This window comes from Podarcis gaigeae (genome assembly GCF_964106915.1).
Source record: "Podarcis gaigeae genome assembly, chromosome: 9".
In the NCBI taxonomy this organism is placed as follows: Eukaryota; Metazoa; Chordata; class Lepidosauria; order Squamata; family Lacertidae; genus Podarcis; species Podarcis gaigeae.
Window position 1 is genome coordinate 24,601,458 of NC_139685.1, and position 12,714 is coordinate 24,614,171.

Genomic DNA, 12,714 nt, shown 5'->3' on the forward strand with positions numbered 1-12,714 from the left:
GCCTGTTTGGCTATAAACATGAAGCTCACCTCCAATTTGCATTGAGCAAAGTGTTTCTCAGAAAAACTGTTGGGTGGGAAAAACTGCTCCAGTACAGTGGTACCTCAGGTTACATACGCTTCAGGTTGCAGACTCCACTAACCCAGAAATAGTGCTTCAGGTTAAGAACTTTGCTTCAGGATGAGAACAGAAATTGTGCTCCGGCGGCGCGGCAGCAGCAGGAGGCCCCATTAGCTAAAGTGGTGCTTCAGGTTAAGAACAGTTTCAGGTTAAGTACGGACCTCCGGAACGAATTAAGTACTTAACCTGAGGTACCACTGTATATCTGACTATAGTGAATTGGGGAGAGAGGAAGCCAGATACCCATATTTAGCTTTAACTATCATATCCTTGAAAGTTCACTTGGTGCGATTCTAATAAAGGAGCCTTCCATGTTGCTCCTTTGACATTTAGGTGCTAAACCAGAAGAGGAGGAAGTCCTGCTTGCAAAAGGAAGTACATAAGAGTCCGTGCTTTTGTTCGCTACTGACATTGACCTCATTATTCCCCCACTTTAAGAAAGAGAGATCATCAGAGAGCACAATTCTAAACCCCAGATGCGTTTGCTAACTCCCCTCCCACAAGATCTTCAAAACTTGAATGGTGGAACAACTTTAAAGGGATCCCAGTCATGCCAACCTGGATGAAGGCTGGGAGACAGAGACCTACCAGCTACCTCTCTCTCTTGTCATGATTCTACAGCTGAGTCAGAAAATAAATGAAAATAAATAAATGCAGCATTATAAACAGAATTATTATGATTCACATTGCTGTGGCTGTAAATTGCAGGTAACCTGATTGCTGTAATTTAACAAGGGATCTCGGTATGCATAAGAAGACTTCTGAATGCCGATCTAATGTGAATGTACACTTGGAAGCGCATTAGAATCAGGGCTCTACTCTGGGCTACATTGAGTTAGAAGAGTGGCATTTCAAATTGAGGTGGATGGAACTATGTATCGCCTTCTAAAGAAACTAGTTGTTGTGCAAGACCTCTTCTGCATAGTCTGGATTTAGGGACTGCTTTAAAGTAAGGTATATGCACTAGGTTTTCCTGGTGAGATTTTGAGAAACATTTACTGCCTCTGAGAATAGGGAATTTAAACACCTCAAATATGTGCTCTCTAACAAACAAAAGCCATTCCCCGCTATTTGTGGGTGTGAATACTGATTATGGGATTAAAGTGTCCAAATATTTAGAAGTGTTAAACCTTTCTAAATATAGTTGTGCTTTCACATTAGCTAGGTACAGTGTGTTACCCTCTGTACTGATGCAAGAAAGATTTTATGCCTTCCTCTGGTTGTAGACTTTATCTTATTGCGGGACCACAGAGAGGCCGACTCTGTGACACGTGTCTTAACTATACTGTCCATTTTACGCAGAGATTGTGTTGACATTTATGGTAGCTTTAAGGAAATTTTTGGATGACCCAAATGGATGTAAATCCTGGCTATCACAAAGAGGTTTTTGTACACACACATGAAAGTGAATGCAATGAGGTTAGAGAAATCTTGACTTGGAACACCAAGGCCATTAAACTCCCTGGGGTGACCTTGGGTCAGTCATTGCCCAATCTAAAAAGTAGAAGAGCTGATTCTGAAGTTTTCATTTGTTTATAAATATCAAGATGACAGGCTTCTCTGAATAAATTCATGAATATGCCACATCAAGAGCAAATATTCCACTACTGGATTGTGGTTTGTTTGACTTGCAGATGTCAATGTAATATTCTGGGGAAGCCATTCTTCTGTGACATGTTTACCAAACTAGATGATGCTGAACCTCTGCACACATTTTCATACACGATTATTTTTTTAATGTTTCTGAGAAAACCTACCGTGAATGCAATTACTTGCAATGTTTTTTGAATTTTAGGAAAAGTTGACATTTGTTAACCGTGGAAGTTAACACTTACAAGAATACAGAACCTCATTGCCATTCCTGTTCAGCCATGTTAACTTCAGTGGGTTGGATCCAGAGTAAGGAAGCAATCCAAGCCCAAGATCCCCCCAGGTGAGCAAGTTAGGATCCAGCAGATCTCTGGCTCTGCTGACTGATTCGCAGCTCAGCTAGGGCTATGCTCTCATAACACCTTCATCCTGGCTCAGCCAGGCCATAAAGCTGACCTGAGACTGGCAGATCTTATACCGGCATAAGCTCTGAAAAACTGGCATTCTGGGGAGGTGGCAGGGAAGTGTTGAGAGCAGGACCAGGGGGAGGACTTATGCTGGATCCTAACTCTGTTCAGCTCAGTCACATGACTTGGCAACTTATGCTGGCAAAAGGGTGGTCTAAGGGTTTTTCCCTCCCCCAGAAGCTCAAATTATTTTATTTTTGTGATTTACAGAGTCTAAAAACCTCCCAAGAACCTTTTATGCGTCCTCCCCAGCAGCTGGTGCATCACCCCCCCCCCTTGGTGTTTTGGGTGTAGATGACCTGGGCTCTGTGCTTGGACACCAGTTTGATTAGGCCTTTGCTGAGAAGCTCCTGGAGTGCAGCTCTAGCCAAGGAGCCTCAAATCTTCAGCCTTTCAGAGACCACAGCAGGTGTGATGAGTTTGTAGTTTGGCACCTCCTTGCATCGCTTGTCGTAAGTAGCTTTGTCAAACAGAACAAGGTTGTTCAACTTGTCTCTTACTTTTCCTTTTGGGCCACTTCTTGTTCTTGGCTTTTCTGCTGGACTTGTTGACGGGGTCCTTGTCCTTCTTGGCCGACGTGCCCGTGCCCTTCTTCTTCTTATCGTCCTTTGGCGGCATGGTGCAGTCGGAGTGGCTACCGTAGCTGCTTCTCAAGGGTGGTCTAAGGTGAACTGGTTTGGATCTGGTGTATTCTACACCAGCTTATTTTAAGTCATTCTAAATTACACTGCCTTTCCATATTTAGGATTGCTCAGTTAGCCATACCTAGAGTAAACCCAGACACGGTTGGTGCTGTCGTCTCAACCACTGAGCCCCTTGGGCTTGCTGATCAAAAGGTCGGTGGTTTGAATCCCCATGACGGGGGAGCTCCTGTTGCTTGGTCCCAGCTCCAGCCAACCTAGCAGTTCGAAAGCACGCCCCAAAGTGCAAGTAGATAAATAGGTACCGCTGCGGCGGGAAGGTAAACGGTGTTTCCGTGCACTGCTCTGGTTCACCAGAAGCGGCTTAGTCATGCTGGCCACATGACCTGGAAAAACTGTCTGCGGACAAACGTCAGCTCCCTCGGCCAGTAAAGTGAGATGAGCGCCGCAACCCCAGAGTCGTCTGCAACTGGACTTAATAGTCAGGGGTCCTTTACCTTTACCTTTTTAGAGTAAACCCATTACAATCCAGTCTGGATCCGCCATAATATGACAAAGCAAGTGAAAGGCGAAAGCTGTTGTTGCATATAATTGCCCAATGATTGAGCAATGCAATAAGAATATGAGGGGATATTTGGAATTTGAATGCTCCCGCCCCACTCCTTTGCCATCTACATTATACCTCCAGCTGTCCCATTTCTTAATCTTCCACCTTGGTCTCTGCTATGCTGATACGATGGGAAAATATTTATTTTGCTGCACAGTGAGTGCTAATCAAAGTAGTCATTCAACCTTTTCTCTCTTTAATCAAGGGCTACTTTTCCCATCAGTCTAACACTGATGCGATTGATAATGGGGAAGGTAAAATCAGTTAACATGTAGAGAGCCCTATAGGAAATGCGCTGAAATCGGATTACTCCGGCAAATTACTCTCTAGGCATTTGTACAATTGTGGATTTATTAAAGCACTGATATGGGCAGCATTTCAAAGCCCTGCTGCAGCATCTCTGTTGCATTCATGATTGCCATGAGATGAAACAGACGCAGCAATTGTGTTGCACAAACTGCCTATCAGCTCCCTATCAGCTTGTGTGTAAAAGGGGGCTTAGAAGCTCATGCCGCATACTAATGTTATGAACATGGACTCCGTGTCATAATTCATGAATCATAATAACTAGGGGACTCTAAGGCACAGGGAGATCCTGATCATTTATATACAGTAGGTGGGATTTTATTTTCTATGATTTAGTTTCAGATTTACCGGTATCTTTCCCGTTACCATTTATATGGTTGCTATGATTTTAGACTGGGTGTAATGACTTAATATCTTTAGGTTTTGTATTCCCTGCCTTAAGTTGGACATATTGCTGACTTTTTGGTATTGTTTACTTGTCTCTGTGGTTCCATAATGATTTGAAATCTGAAATAGTAACAACAATAACTAATTATCATTCTTACCCCTTTCATCTGCATCCTGTGTTGGTTTTTTAAGGTGCCTTTCTGGCATTAGTTCAGCTGCATGCATATGCTCAATAAGATTAAAAAAGCTATTTTGCTTTTGGCTACTTAACATTTGGCCACTTTTCCAACTTGCAATAAAGACAGTGGGTTTGAATGGTTTTACAAAGCACCAAGAACGCACGATCGCAGCAAAATACTGACAACAAAATTTCACCTGCCTAATAAAAAGTGAATGAATGTGGGGAAATCATAATTGCAAGACAGGCTTTGCTAGAGGAGGTTTGCCCCTGACCAAAATAGGGGCTGCAACCATGAATGCCCTGCCCTGTGTCCAAGTCAATCATGCTGTGTTTAAATGGCAAGCACAGCCAGGCTTCCTCAATAGATTCTATAGAAAAGATAGCTTTATATGGGAATACTCTAGTATAGTCTTTGCTAGCCAAGCCTCTCAGGAGTTTGGATTACAAGTCCACTTAACACCAGAAAACACAGCCATGCTTGCTGAGGCTGCTAAGAGTTGTAGCCCAAAACACCTGGAAGGTAAAGGCTGCTATAGCACAAAAAGTAGTTTATCAGTTTTTCTACTTATTTAAGTCCCTGGTGCTGCATTAAGATGTATGGTTGAGGCTTCAGTTCTGCACACTTTTAACTGGGAGCAAGTGTCATTGAATTCAGGGTGACTTACTTCTGAGTAGGCACACATCGGACTGGGCTACTTATTTGGTTCCAATTCAGCCTAATGTTCGGCCCTAGCTTGTTTTCCTTCAGTACTTGTAGCCAAAAAACCCCCACATAGAAAGCCCAAAGAATGCCTTGGTGCCCTGCAAAAGGAATCCAGAGAGGGATGCATAATTACATTATCATATTTATAGAGATCAAAGAAAAGCTGTTCCAGTAGCACAATCGCTAGAGTCATTGTAACGAGAGAGCCAAAGAGGAATGTAATGGAATCTTTTAAGAGGAGACATAGGCATTATTATCATTAATTGTAATGAAGTGCATGTCACCGTGGGTTGTCTTGGTTTTTTATTAAAAAAACCCTTCATTATTATTGTCAGTTTCCTGGGAATAAATAAATGATTGTTCACAATTCACTAGATACAAGGTTTTATGGCGTTTAGCTCTCTGTAAACAATGAATGAAGAAGCAGGGAAACTGCTTTTAAAATAAAGACCTCTGTGGCCCATTCACGAGCTTTAGCAATAGGTGCTAATTCAGATGTGTTCAAAGAACTTTTCTTCTTCGTAGAATATTGGAAATTGGTTTTGCATTCCACTTGCTGCCAACATGAATGGCAAAATCGCTCAAGGACAAATATTGCACATTTCACTCGACATACACTGCGCATGCATGCTGTAATATATGAAAACAGCAGCAAGGACGCTTCAGGAATATCTGTTTGGAAACCTTCTCCTTCAATGCATTTGAACCAGGGCATTTGCGGTGCCCTTCCCATGTGTCACTTTTAGAGATTGGTGCCATTCATCAGAAAAATGGCAACAGACTGCCTAATTATAAACTTCCTTTGCTAATGATTAATAAGCAACAAGGTAGTTTGTTAGAACGTTAAAAAGTTGCTCTATGTCTCCTGAAGATGAAGAAAGACAAATGTCAGTGCTGTACCCAGGACTGAAATAATGTGCAAACAGAAGGCAAAAACTGTTACACAAACGTATGATGGCCCCAATTGGGAGGGGGTAGTGCACCCCCAATGCTTTTTGGATTGCATCCTCTCATGCCTAGGGATGGATGTATTTGTCAGTTTCAGTTCCTCGCAGTTTTTCATTTTTCCAATCTTCCATGCATTATGCCTCATGTTTGCAGTAGTTTGCATTTTTAAAAAAACAAAACAAACACCCTGTTAAATATTCATTCATCATGTGCATTTCTCCTCATGCACATGATGTATACAATTTTCCTTAAGCTAGAGATGGCAAACCTAGACAGCATCTTAAAAAGCAGAGGCATCACCTCGCCGACAAAGGTCCGTCTAGTTAAAACTATGGTTTTCCCAGTAGTGTTGTATGGAAGTGAGAACTGGACCATAAAGAAGGCTGATCACCGAAGAATTGATGCTTTTCGATTATGGTGCTGGAGGAGACTCTGGAGAATCCCATGGACTGCAAGAAGATCAAACCTATCCATTCTTAAGGAAATCAGCCCTGAGTTCTCACTGGAAGGACAGATCCTGAAGCTGAGACTCCAATACTTTGGCTACCTCATGAGAAGAGAAGACTCCCTGGAAGACCCTGATGTTGGGAAAGATGGAGGGCACAAGGAGAAGGAGACGACAGAGGATGAGGTGGTTGGACAGTGTTCTCGAAGCTACTAACACGAGTTTGACCAAACTGCGGGAGGCAGTGGAAGACAGGAGTGCCCGGCATGCTCTGATCCATGAAGAGTCGGACATGACTAAACAACTAAACAAAACAACAACAACAACAACAACAACACTCACAATGGGACCCACTGGACTTGCCCCTGACACTTTGGAACAATAGTTTCTTATAAGAAAGCTACATTTGGAGTGAGAAGGGTCTAATATTGGTTGGGAGCAGGTATTGCTGTTTCAGGTTATTTTGAAAAAATCAACACAACATTTTTATTTTTATAATTTTTTAAAAGAGAGTTGAGAGGGGAGAACTCTGGGAGGGGAATAGGAGACTCCTGGCAGCTCTCAGTTTGCAAACTTACAGCTCCCAGGATTCTTTGAGGGAAGCCACGCCTGTTGAAATGGGCATCAGTGGAGCACTTTGGGCTCCCAATTTTCAGTGGCATCGTGTGCAACGCTAGCCCCCACTTGTGCTCCATCCTACATCATTGTTGCTGTTTCCCCCATAGTGCTGGTCCCAAGTGCAGCCAAACTGGTTGTGCTACCCTAAAACTGTCTCTGCTGGCATCATGGTCCTTTAAACATATGGTGTGCGTGTGACCTAAGACGCATTTCAACTTTTATTGTAACTGAAATCTGTACTTCTTTTTTGAAAGTCTAGAAAATATTTATAAGACCCTCACTTCGTGAAAAGCATCTGCCTCACAGCAGTTGTGTAGAAATAGGTCACTGTAATTTGAAGAAGAGAATCCCTGAGGCGCTGTCAAGGGAAAAAATCAAGTTGGGCTGGGCAATACCTCTCCTTGTTTAATTAGCATTATGAGGAGCAAGCCCTTTATGGGGTTTTGCAAAGCTATCAAAGAAGGAAATTACCTAATTGTAGCATGAAGCATTCTTCATAAAAAAAGAGAGCTAAATATACAGGTAATGGCCCTAGTCTGATTTATATTTCAACAAATATCCATGGTTATGAAGGTTAATGGCCTGTTAACACTTGTGGATGAAGCTCTTCTTTTAAGCTATGCAGAACCTCAGCAGGCAGAAAAAAGGAAGAAGGGCAGCAGTGTTCACAGAGGAAATCTTGCTCAAGGTGCAGAAGTTCAGAGGTACTTAGAAACAATATGGCTGCTTGGAGTGGTTTCAGATGGGACCAAAAAGAGGGAGAGGGAAGGAGGAGGACAGGCAATGAACAGGAGGTGTGAGGAATGTTTGCATGTGATGTCTCATAAGAACATAAGAAAATAATGCGAGCCAGCTGGACCAGGCCAATGGCCTATCTCTGTGGCCAGCCACATGCCTGTGGGAAGCCTGTAAGCTGAACATGAGTACTGTAGAATGCGTACATTGTGAGTAGTAGACATTGGTAGTCCTGTCCTCCATGAATTTGTCTAATCCACTTTTTAAGCCATCCAAGATCTCCACAGTGATGAATGCAATTCAGGGTAGATGGAGAAGCACCAATATCAGGAAGGTGATTTGCCCTTCAACTGCCCTTGTTTCTCCTCAAAATCCCAGGTGGCATTTTGAGTATGGTATATGTAGTGCTTGAAGCACTGTGTGGTTCTGGTGAGAGGAATCAAGGCTTGCAGTAATAATTCAGAGGCCTTGTATCTTGAGACTATGGTGCCAAGTCCTACATGCCATGGAAGTCCTTGCGCTTTGCAGTTACCTAGAACAGAAGCTGACAAGTTCCCTCCATGTACATGACTCCCAATCATTGAAGGTATGGAGGTCAAACTGACAGATTGGGTGGGATCAGGGACATTGGGAAGACCTGGCATATGACATCATATTTCCCCCTCTTCATATTATCCCACCATGCAGAGGGGTAATGTCCTCATAGAGCCAGAACAAGGATGGAGATTCAGCTGGACTAAGCCCATTAGATCCAGCCAGCAAGGCAAAAGTTCAGGGATGATGGGAGCTGTGGTCCAACCACATCATGACACTAGAATAATAAAAGCAAGGAGAAATCTCACTTGAACAGAATATTTCGGCTTTCCTTTCATCTCTCATTTTCAAATCAATTCTTCCTTTTCCCAGTCTTGCTTTTTCTCGATTGTGTATGTGTTGCTATGGGGCTGTTTTCACATCAGCCATGGCAGAAGAATGAAGCATTATTGAAATAACGTTGCCAACCATGCAACGGAAAGGCTTTGAGGGAGATTCATGATTGGTTGGGCTAACCAACCAATCAATTAAAGCTGACATTCCCTCGACAGAACGGTGGTGATAGAGGACAATTGAAACCAATTAGTCACTTCGGCAGCCACCTTGCAAGCTCTCTTCCTCATCATTTCATGTGACACCTGTTCTTGATGTTTTCTATTAGGAAAAGAAACAACAGGATCTTTTAGCTGTTGGCTATGGAGAGTTACACACCCACAAACGATGCATAGGCCAACATTTTTTACAATGCTGTTATATCTTATGCAGCCGGTTGCGATGATACACAAGAGCAGGCGTAGGCAAACTCGGTGCTCCAGATGTTTTGGGACTACAACTCCCATCATCCCTGACCACTGGTCCTGTTAGCTAGGGGTGATGGGAGTTGTAGTCCCAAAACATCTGGAGGACCGAGTTTGCCTATGCCTGCACAAGAGTGTGAATACACTATGGCCACAATTTATGAATTCAATATAATAATAATAATAATAATAATAATAATAATAATAATAATAATAACAACACATGAAGTTGCTTTATACTGAGGCAGAGCGTTGGTTCACATAGCTCAGTATATTGACTCACCTGGAGATCCTGGGGACTGAATCTGAGACCGTCCATTAATGCTCTACCACTGAGTTAAAGCCCCTCACTGAACAAGGCATGTGCAACACTGGGACACCAGAGTTTCCTGTTTCTAAATCTAAAACTGTCTGGTGACTATTTACAACCTAGCCTCTGGATTGCGGGTGGTCACCCACTATACCTTTCCCAATAGCCAGAACTGTGCAGCTACTGAGAGATGCCATCCTGAATTCTCTAGAATAGCTCTGCCAAGCACAGCCCCACACAGACTATGACATAGCATATGTCCATATCCAACGTGTTCTGTTCCCAGAGCATATGCAAAAGCTGTTGCTGCCCACACTCCTTCAGGCCAGCAGAACATTATGTTGGCATTAGGGATGGTCAAGTCAAGTCAAGTGCTTTATTACGGTCATAGACCAGCATAGACAAAACATATACATAAATAGCATAACAATATGAATCCAGGCAAATAATTATTAAATAAATAGGAGCTAGAACCAAACGTAGATTTAAACATATACATAGAATACTTAATTAAGGATAGATAATGGGTGAATAAAAATTTATAAGGAAGATTAAAAGATCAGTTAACACAGCTATATGGGGTGGGCTTCAGAAGTGCGGATCTAATAATATGGGCCTTCAGTTTAGGACTGAATTGTAGCATAGATCATTCTTCGTCAAATATCTATCATGGCAGCGCAATATCTGGTGACTATTAGGGATGGTGTTTTTTTGGGGGGGGCGTGTTCTAGGGACTTTGAGTCCCTGTGTTTCTACAATCCTGGTCTTTTGTGAGGAACTCTATTTAGCCTAGGCTGTAGACCACTGGTGGCAAGTCACACATACTTATTATCATAGGAGCCACCCCCTAATAAAATACTTTAAGGGGCCAGTCTCCCCCCCCCCAAGTTGATGGGCCTTGCCATTCAAATGGTGTGTGTTCTCCGGGTCTTGCGATTGATTCTGCAAGGCAGTGCTAACTTGGACCCCCCAAGATTTTATTCAAGTTGGCACCCCTGCCTATTATTAAAAACAGTGGTACCTCTGGTTGCGAACGGGATCCGTTCCGGGTCACGATTCACCATTTCGCGCATGCGCATGATGTCATTTTTGAGCGTCTGCACATGCGCGAGTAACCCGTTCCATTACTTCCAGGTCGCCGTGGGACGTATCCTGAAAGAACGTAACCTGAACTGAATGTAACAAGAGGTATGACTGTCCATTGATATCCCAGCTTTTCTCCAAAGGAGCTCAAAGTAGCATAGCCAGCTCTCCTCTTTATCCCCACAGCTTAACCTGTGAGGTAGGTTAAGCTGAGAGATAGTGGATGGCCCAAGGTCACCCAAGTGAGCTTCATTTGAGCTTTGGTCTTCCAGGTCGTGGTCCATTAGTCTAGCCACTACAAGAATATCAGTGATAGGTTTTTAATACTACTACTACTACTACTACTACTACTACTACTACTACTACTAATAATAATAATTGTGATTTGCACCTCACCTTTCCTCGAAGAAGCCTTTATAGCCTTGTGACAAGCTTCATGGCTATGCAGAGATTTGAACTTGGGTGTTTTATGCTCATAGCTGGCACCCTAGCAACTCTTCTGCACTTGCTTCAGTGTGACCCAGCACCATCCATACTTCCTCAGAAGTTCCTCAGAAATTGAGTTCAATAAGTAAGGTGTTCATAGGATTGTAGCCATGCAATCCAATTCTATGTGTACTTAGTTGGAAGCATGTTCTGTGGGACTTATTCTGAGGTTCATGTGCCTAGGACTGCAAGTCTTTCTCTCAGCAATAGCAGTGTTTTCTCCTCTGGTTATTGATCCTTTTGTCAGTGCATCACAATCAATTTTTCGCATTTGTAGCTGCTGTTTTCCTCTCCCTTTTCCAAGAAAGATCTTTGATAAATGGTATTATTTGGTGATTTGTTTCAATTACCCTCAGCCTGATTCATCTTTCTGTTGTTTGTTTGGCAACTGTTACTCATTCTGCAAGTTCCCTCTTTTATATTCCATCTGATTTCTGAGCAATAGTCAACACTTTGCTCTGTATTTGTTTTCGCTTTTACATGTTATCAGCTTTAGAGTTCTTCTAATGAGGAGCAACAGCATTTAAACAGGGTTCTGCTAGCTGTTTGGGTACATATTTATGAGCCATTGCATAACAAGTGCAGGCAATTCACACTTGTCAATTGTTTGGAGTTCTGCTGATTACTGTTTCTGTAATCATCAGGGTGCTTTATTTCTTTTAATATCCTCCTGCAGAAAGAATAATTATTCATTCACTGATGTCCCTCTCCTTTCAAATTCTGTTTTAAAAATATTCAGAATTGAGATATCCAGGCATCCTGGTAATGAATGATGTAGCAAGGCCTATAAATAAATCATAAATTATCCTCCCAGCTGTACAGAAACATGGGCTATCAAATTATTCCAAAATCTATTTTTTAGTTTATTTTTTTTAGATGGCCTAAGTTCAGAGAACCATATGGCATCTTTAACACCATAAATCCATTCAAGTTTGAAGAGTCCTGTTTGTATCATTAGAGCTCCTTTTCATCTTTCCCCCTTCCGCTCTCAGAATTCACTCCTGTCTTCCTGACTGCTAAATCTTAGCTAAATTAATTGTGATGCGTTGTTATGATTAAACTGGCTTGTCTGACCATGAATGCAGATTGGGTTGCCAACTCTTGAACCAAAACATTTTGGGTATTTCAATAGGTCCTGTTCACTCTGGAGACAGAGCCAAGAGCAGGCCCAATGGTGGGGCTGGAAAATGCCGGAAGTTCTTGGTTGGTTCATAGTGGAGCTCAGTGAGTCAGGGGCAACTTCAGGAACAACCCCCCCCCCATATTTCAAATTACTTTCAGCTGAGGTGCTTTCTGTTTAGTATGTGGGATGGTCTTGGACCATTGAAGGTCTTTATGTTAACAACATATATTAGTAATAGTTTGATCCATTTTGAAGATTGGTTGGATTTGTTTAGATGTTGGCAAAAACCAGCATAGCCCCAATTATGCCAATCAAATAATCTCACTTTCAATGACTAACTGCATGAATGGGACTTCCTCGAATTACCGCTCCCGTAATCATGGCTCACTGTGTTTAAGCCTCATTAGATGCATGCCATAATTTCAGTTAAAATTTACTGCGCCTCAATAATATAAAATTGCGCAAAATGTTTTGTTTTACAACACACATAAAATTGCATTACGTAGGTGATAAAATGGACGGCAGTCTACTCCGTTGTAATATTCCCAAGCGTGCATTTGTTTAATCTCTTGAATGAACATTCATAGCACCTTGTGCCTTTTTATAACGGAAAATTGCTCAAAATGTAAGAAC

At 42.3% G+C, this 12,714-nt stretch overlaps 1 protein-coding gene and 1 pseudogene across 2 annotated transcripts in view; one reads left to right on the plus strand and one right to left on the minus strand.

The window, feature by feature from the left end:
• Nucleotides 1-12,714, plus strand: part of SGCZ (sarcoglycan zeta) — a gene marked incomplete at its 3' end in the record, with an annotated part of 537,140 nt that overhangs the window by 109,059 nt on the left and 415,367 nt on the right. The gene's annotated exons all lie outside the window — the stretch shown is intronic.
• On the minus strand, nucleotides 2,352-2,824 carry LOC310852502 (small ribosomal subunit protein eS25 pseudogene; annotated as a pseudogene). The gene has a single exon. The product of its transcript is annotated as a small ribosomal subunit protein eS25 pseudogene (transcript).